Raw genomic sequence first — 8374 nt, 5'->3', positions numbered from 1 at the left:
TTCTTTCATTGGTGTAGAAGCTGACCTAAATGGTTTCTGAAGTCCCTTCCTGTTTTTCACTGTTCTTCTAAGCAGTTATGACCTACAACTGATGTGGTGAATCTGCTAGCTTCATAATTTCTGAATAGCCTTTGGTTGGACCACAAGTGTGGCCTCCAGTGACCTGATTCCAGCTCTGTCACAGTCTCTGGGACCAAACTTAGGTCCCGCAGTGTGCCTAATCCTGAGGCGTAGCAGGACGTGGATGCTGCCTGTAGAGGGAAAGATGGCCTAGACCCAGGATCCCAAATACTTGGCCAACTGTGTCCTGCTTCTGTAGGTTTTCATGGTCCACAAGCAGAGGAGACTCCCAGCCAGATTCCTTTGTTTACAGCTCTAAGGCTCGCCTCTCCATCCCCATGTGGATGTTCTGTTGCATGTTAGTCCCATTGCTGCCTAATCTAGCTGGACTTGACTGTGGAGCTGCAGGGAACCCCTGCACTTTTGTGAACAGCCCAACAGGCTTGACATGACACAATCCTCCTCGGCTCCTTTCCTTTCAGTAAGTCCTGATATTTCCCACCAACTCTTACCACTCCACTGTGGAGAAGAGACAGAGAAAGCCAAACTCAAAGGAAAGACCGTGGCTTTCCTTCTCTAACACTTAAAGCTGACTTTATGAAATGGAATAATATATATTCCTCTTTTAAGAGAAAAAAAAAAGTGTTTTCTTCACAGATCTCAGTGCTGGCCTTTTTCTCCTTCACTGTTATTTAAACTCATCAAACATGAAGTATAAACTTCCTTGCTTATAGTTTTTATATGAAAACCAAAACACATTTGCAAATTAGAATAGAAATACAGCTATAAAAGCAATTAACTTCTGATTCAAATACGAATATAGTGAGCATGTGTTGTTTTGCTCAAATAAAATCACAATAAATCCCTTAACAGACCTGCAGAACATTTGCCCTCGCTTGCTATTTTATGTGCTTTAAGCACCATCCTGTCTCTGCCAAGATGACTGAAACTTGCTGACATTGCTAGTAATGCATTTAATCCTGCTGGGATTTATCAGCCCACATCCCTGACAATCCCGTACGGATGTGGTTTGGGTCAAGCTGCCAACTCCCACTGGCCTTGGTGCCTGGGAAAGATTTTTAAAACGTCAGCTTTATGTGTTCCCTAAAGTTCTGAAAGAACTCCCCAATAAAATTACCAAGGCTTGGTACTTTTTGAGTCCCCTTTTCCCCCTAGAACATTCTCTACTTATTCCTTGTCCTCCTCTGGGTCCTCTCTGTCACTTCGATTTTGCTAAAAAATCATCCAGATATTCAAATTTATTTGTGCAGTAATTTTTGAATCATTCTCAAAGTTATTTTAATTTCTCCTGTTACTATAATTCTATTTTCTTAATGCTGTGTATGAATGGTTTCTCTATTCCTTTTAAAATAAGTTAATAAGCAGTTTCTGATTTTTATTTTATTGGCCTTTTGTGTTCCATTTTTCTAAGATTTGTCTTATGTTCTTCTTCCATCTTATGTATTTGAAATACATTTGTTTCCTTTCTTGTTTGTTAATGAACATTTTTGTAACCAGTAGGAATGTTTCCTGGAATCATGCCAATCCCCAAAGACTTTAAAATATGATGGTATCACTATTCTAACTAATCTGTTTTGAGTCAAAGACTGTGATATTGAGGCTTTTATTCATACTTTTGTTAATTTTTGCTTTTCATACACCTGATTAGAAAATGAGATCTTATTTTTTCTGTTGTTTGCATATTTTTATTGCATAATTTATCGTTTGGCTGGTCCTTTAATATGCAATAAATTTTTTGAGAAAGTTGATATTGGTTTAACATTTTGAACCATTTTGAACCATTGACATTTTGAACCATTGGTTTGACATTTTGAGTCTGAAAGTTCCTTGCGATATTTGACACTTATTCTACTTAACTTTCTAATCTGTTTCATCACCAGTAATTACTTTTACATTTAAAAAAAGCAAATTTAGAACCCTATTTATAGATTTATCAATTTGAAAAATTAAAATATAGTCATTGACTCCTTTCACCCAGTTTTTCCTAATAAACTTGAGAATTTTATCCCGGTCTGCTATATGGTATCTTGTCTACTCTAAGACTCCTCTATGTTTTCACATTACCATCTCTGTAACTGGAATGCCTTAAGCAATGGTAGGTTAAAATAGCTACTGTCTTGTGGCCTAATGATGAAGTTGTCTTTGCTTGCATGTGCAGGCGTTTGGTGTGACTGGACAAAGTTTCAGTCAACAAGCCACTTTAAAACCATTTGAAGAGAGGGGTGCCTGGGTGGCTCAGTCGGTTTGGTATCAACACTTGATTTTAACTAAGGTCATGATCTCAGTGTTGTGAGAGCAAGCCTGGGGTAGGGCTCTGTGCTGGGCGTGGAGCTCATTAAGATTCTCTCTCTCCCTCTGCAACCCCCCGCACCCCCCTAAAAAAAAATCAAACCATTTGAGGAGAGGGTAAGAGTCCTGGTTGTTGTCTGAAAAATCTTCCAATGAGACCTCCTGGTAAGATCAGGAACATGCCAGGATCACATTTTACAAAATGGGTGTCAATAGCTTGAAAGTTTTTGAAAACCCTGGAGACAGAGAAACTGAAGAAATCCTACATCATCATCAGTTCTTCAAGGGCCCAGAGAACTCTGGAAAACCTCAAACATCTGTAGCTCTCTGTCAGAAAGTGACTTAAAAGATTTTAGGCTCAAAATGGGAAGATGTTTTAGAAATAGCTTAATTTATTTAAGTTTCAGTTTCCCTTTTTATGTAACCAGAAAATGGTACATATGTCTTTAAGAGCTCTTTAAAGAAATGTAAAGTAAAAATTCTAAGTCATGAAAAGTAGTATGTTTCATCGACAGTGTGTTCTCTTGTGGGGCATAAAATAGTGATTGATTCCTTTTGAAATTAAGGTCATAGGCATGGTGAAATTTGGAAGTTCATTCAATTTTTTTTTTTTAAGATTTTTTATTTATTTGACAGACAGCGATCACAAGCAGGCAGAGAGGCAGGCAGAGAGAGAGGAAGGGAAGCAGGCTTCCTGCTGAGCAGAGAGCCTGATGTGGGGCTCAATCCCAGGACTCTGGGATCATGACCTGAGCTGAAGGCAGAGGCTTAACCCACTGAGCCACCCAGGTGCCCCCATTCAATTTTTTTGTTGTTGTTTTGTACCTTTTGTTTCAACAATTAATAGTATTCCCAATTATCACAGCTAATTAAGCTTAATTTGTTCATGACATAATTTCCTCATTCATAACGTTTTAATGCTAAGTTATCTCTCAGCTGGAAGCTGCCACGAAATAGATTTTTCTCTTCTGAAAGGCCTTTTGACTATACACTCCCTGAGATTTGGGTTGTTTATTTCTTTTAGCATCTAGCAATTATTTACTAACAGCACTTTTTCTAGTCACATTGCTCAAATAAGAATTACATTTTTTTTTATTACTTTCTATACTCATTTAACATAAATAGCATCTTGTCTGGAAAATATTTGAGTCACCCTTTTTTACTATCAGAAATCTCTTTTTTATCATTTAGTGTTGCAAGAGGTTAAATGTTTCTTTCCCTGCTATTTTATTGTGTGTGGATGTGTGTTTGTGTATTTTTTTCTTCCTTTTATAGGTGAGCTGTTTTCTAAGCCCAAGTGATTGAATGCCTGTTGTATGGGTCCTTTCTTTAAGGTTTCTGTGTACTCATTTTTAAACTAAGTTTAACACTCTGAGTCAAATATTTGCCACAAAACGGCATAGGTAGAATCTCCTTTGCCTGATTGCTCTTTACCTGAATTCTAGGAAGCAAGGACTTGTAGAAAATTATAATGAGGGAATTTTGTAGATGACACTCTCCTTCTATATTGGTTGAAACTTCTGCTTTTAGGGCTAGATCCACAAATACGGGGGCAAACAGTCTCCTATCTGTGAGAAGGAGGTGTCATTTGAGTTCTGACTTATTCCTCTATCGTAGGTGGTACGTCCTACTTTGGTTACGAAGTCAGGTTAAGCAAAATGCCTTGAAAGTAGCACATAAATTTTCCCTACAGCTGTGAAATTTAATGCTAGAATTTTTATATCATATACTTCTATATCATATAATATTTTATATATTATATTTAATACCCTATTTACATCTACTATGCTATATAAAATGCTATATTTTGTATATTTTTTAATTAATTTTTTATTTTTTATAAACATATATTTTTATCCCCAGGGGTACAGGTCTGTGAATCACCAGGTTTACACACATATACATATGCAAATACATACTTAAATATCTATAGACACATGCATACATACATATACACATACACACACCACCCTGCAAAGATTTCCCAAGTTCCTATATTTGAAAGGACTCACCAGACTCCACAGAGTACACTCACTTTTATTTAATGGCCAAGGATACAGTGCAATAAGAAAAGGAGAGCGTAGACATTGGTGGTCCAAGAGAGAGCTCATGACTACGCTCTGCAGGGTTCTCATCTGTTCATACAGCCCACTCTGTCTCCACTGTCTCCTGCCTGAACTGCCAGGATCTGTGTGAGGAATCTTGACTTTGGGAAGCTCAAAGCAGGATTTTCCAGGATTTTTATGCTTCGCTGGCCATGTAATCAGCTGGATTTACTCAATCCTTAGGCCAGTTGGAAACCATCATTAAAGAAACTGACCCTAGGGATTACCAGAGTAGTTCCAGACTTTAAAGAGCACATCATAAATCCCACTCCTGTAATCTTGGCTGTGGGTCAAAAACCAGACATCCTTATCTCCCCAGAGATAAAGATGAAGCATTTCTAAGCCTCTCTGTAAACCAGCTCTGTTCTCCATTTATACACCCTCACCTCCAAACCTCCTTCCTCCAGTTAGGAAGCTAGGTGAGTCAGAAGGGGCACATTAGGAGGACACAGCCATGTCGCCTATCTTTGGCCTCTCAGACAGCTAGCTGACCCTGTGTGGGCAATGGACGACAAGTGTATTCCTTATCTTTCCTCCTGCCATGTTTCCCCAAGTTCAGTATAGTAAATAGGTATGCATAACTCAAAGTTCATGCTATAAGAGTAAAGCCATTCTCTAGTTTCGATTTTGATGAAGTTTTCTCCTATAAATTCACTACTTTTTATTCATTTTGGTTATCTCAGGGAATGTGTGGTGTTTACAGATGAATTAATGCTGCCATCTTCTATAGACAACTTCATATCTAGACAACTTCTAAAATGTGGGAGAGGGAAGAAGTTCCCAGGAGAAGCAGTGCTTGCACTGTGAGTATCCAAAGCCCTTGACCATGGTGACAGTCACTATAAGGCACTTGCTCACATCATGTGGAGCTTGAAAGGAAGAACAATTTATAAATCTAGGCTCCAAAAGACTGAAGAACTATCACCACTCATCTCTCCTTGGTTCCCTCTGCACCCCTTACCCCTCACATGAGGACCCAATATTGGTTATTCATGCACAGTATTTCAGAATGGTGCATATGACTGTTCTCTACTAGTCTGTGAGCTTCTGTGCAGGGAAAAAAAAATTTATTTTTGTTTATATTCCTGGTTTCTAGCAGACTACACAGAAAATAGTATAAATACAATGAATGTTTGAGTCATTATATAACTTGAGTCTAATCTATAAGCTAGTGTCTTGGATTAAGAACCAGAATGAGCAGATGGCTCTTTGCATACACAAGGCTTTCAGCTGTTGGGGATCAGGTCTTGCCAAATTTGGCAATATGCCAGCCTCTGCCTACCCTACACTACTTTGGCTCTCTAAAGAGTGCTCATCACAAAGAAGTAAGCTAAAGATAAAAAAGAGGACTGACGGAGACAAATGGCATGACAGTGAGGTCTGCAGAGGAATTTACTCTTTCTCTAACATTTTTGAAAAGTGAGGCTTCTTCTAGGGATTGGCAATCTTCCAGAAGTGGTTTGTTCCCTGCCTCTCTCCTTCAAGGATTTTCCTTTGCATTGTAGATATTCTTGGAAAGCACGGCACCTTTAGCCTATCAGTTATGCCTAATCAATTGTAGCCATCGCTAAGCCAGAATAGGTCATGAGAAAGTGGCTGGAAAAGGGAAAAGGGCCAGAAGAAAGGAAAAGGATCTTGTGGAAGAGATGGAAAGCCAAAGAAAATTTTGTGCAGGGTCAGTTTTAGCTACTTACAATCACCCCCTCTCTTCACCCTGTCACTATGAGTATCAACCCATAGACTAGAGGAATGAGGAATCACTCTTTTGCTTTCTAGAAGGAACATGCTATTATTTAAGATCTCTTCAGTCTGGTCAGGGACGGCCCCGTTTGTCCAATCTTCAGGATATGAGAGAGGTGATGCCTATGGTTGCCACATTAGGAAATTGTGTTAGAGAGCAAGGTTTTGCCTTGTTGGAGAGACTCCATCAGTGTTAAAGATGCTCAGTCTTTGCCAGCCTGAATGTCCTTGGAAGCTCCAGTCTGGCTCTATGGAGATAATGAGGATTACTGAGTTAGAGGTGATGAGCCCACTGGGTCCAGCTGCAGCAGAGCACCATGCTGGAAAGAAGTTATTCAATACATTTCTCCATTCCCAAAGGAACCTGGAACTGGTGTCTGAACTATGATGTTGCAGAAAATCTGAAGGGACCAAGGAATCTCAAGCGGCATATGGAAATCAGGGGAAATGCAGCTTTATTATCTATCACCGGCGGGCTCAGCGGGATCCTTTCCCAAAGGCTGAGCACCTGACTGGGTTAGGGGTGAGTTTTTATGGTTACGGTGATGGGGGATGGGAACGGGATGTTTTCGTGGTCTCTCAAGGCCGAATGGCCCCTGCATGTGGAAGTATAATCGATGCGGAGAAAAAAAATAAAAAAATAAAAAATAAAAAATCTATGCGGAGGCGTCTCAGGAGAGTGGTAAATCATCCCAGGGGACTGTTTCTTTTTCTTTTCTTAATCAAACAGGACAGGCATCTGGTCTTTTTCTTCACCTCAGCAGGAGCAATGGAGAGCAGCGGACAGGAAGGGAGGAAAGGGCTGGGCCCCGGGAGTCTCTATCCGCCTTAGTGAAGTCTGGGTTCTCTATGAATTTAACATTAGTTCAACTAGAGGAAACCTCTGAGTTTAGCATCCTGTTCCCTACAGGCCAAGAAAGAGTCATAAATACCATAGAGTTAGACGGTAACTTAGATATCTATTCCTACTCTCTCATTTTGTAGATGAGGAGCTGAGTCCCACAGGTAGAATGACTCATCTCGGGTCATACAGGTCGGTCTGTGGCAGAGTGAGGCCCAGCTCTTTTCCCAAGTCCGGTGGCCATTTTATGACTCCCTTGAATTCTACGACAACTGACCCTTTGCCTCTCACTGTCCTAACCTTGGTTCCTGAGTTCTTAAGAATATGTCCAAAACCAAGAGAAAGTTTGGCATTGGGACATTTGCACCAACTTTGAGAGAACTGAAGAGAAGTAGCATTTAACTGTGCTTCACTTTGTCATGGTGTTAAGAGTACTCATCAGGCACACCCCACTATCTGCACCCCCCAAATCACTAAGTACAGGGCCCCCAAGGTGGAAAAAGAAGGCAAGGAAAGCAATCCTGCAGGGAAAGGGGACTTAGTGGTGGCAGAAAAACAGACAGGGGTTCTTTTCAAGAGGCTTCTCTTCTGAAATTTCCATACATTATTGAATACTGAGATCATCCATCAGTGCTCATCGAGCCATTACTGCCTCTGGTTTTGAGCTGTTTTTATCACCAAGGCTCTAAAAGTTGAGACAGTGTGAACTTCAATGTTAACTCTACTCCAGAAAATGAGACCAACTGGGCTCTACCGATTCCACTGTCTGGACTGCCTGCTTCTGTCTCTGCCTCTGTGGAAGGATCTCTCTGCCCTGTGATTTCTCCAGTGAAAAACAATTCCTGGAAATTCATGAAAGTGAATTGCAACAGCCAGCAACTTTGGCCTCCTCAGAGTCTTCCAGATTTCCCTCACTCTCCTGGGTGTTTTCTTTCTACATACTATAATTCCATAATAATTCTCAAAAACTATGTCTTCTTTGTTGCTGTTGTTTGGAAGGAACATTAAAAAACAAACAATGAGAGGCACCTGGGTGGCTCAGTGGGTTAAAACCTCTGCCTTCGGCTCAGGTCATGATCCCAGGGTTCTGGGATTGAGCCCCGCATCAGGCTCTCTGTTCAGCAGGGAGCCTGCTTCCTCCTCTCTCTCTCTCTGCCTGCCTCCCTGCCTACTTGTGATCTCTGTCTGTCAAATAAATAAATAAAATTTTAAAAAAAGATTTAAACAAACAAACAAACAAACAAATAAACAATGAGCAAAAAATACCCAGATTACAAATGACCTGATCTGAACTCCCAGAAGACAGGGATTCACGTGA

The sequence above is a fragment of the Mustela lutreola genome, chromosome 2 (assembly GCF_030435805.1).
Source record: "Mustela lutreola isolate mMusLut2 chromosome 2, mMusLut2.pri, whole genome shotgun sequence".
NCBI lineage: Eukaryota > Metazoa > Chordata > Mammalia > Carnivora > Mustelidae > Mustela > Mustela lutreola.
The sequence above is the reverse complement of the archived record's forward strand: the minus strand, read 5'-3'. Positions refer to the sequence as shown.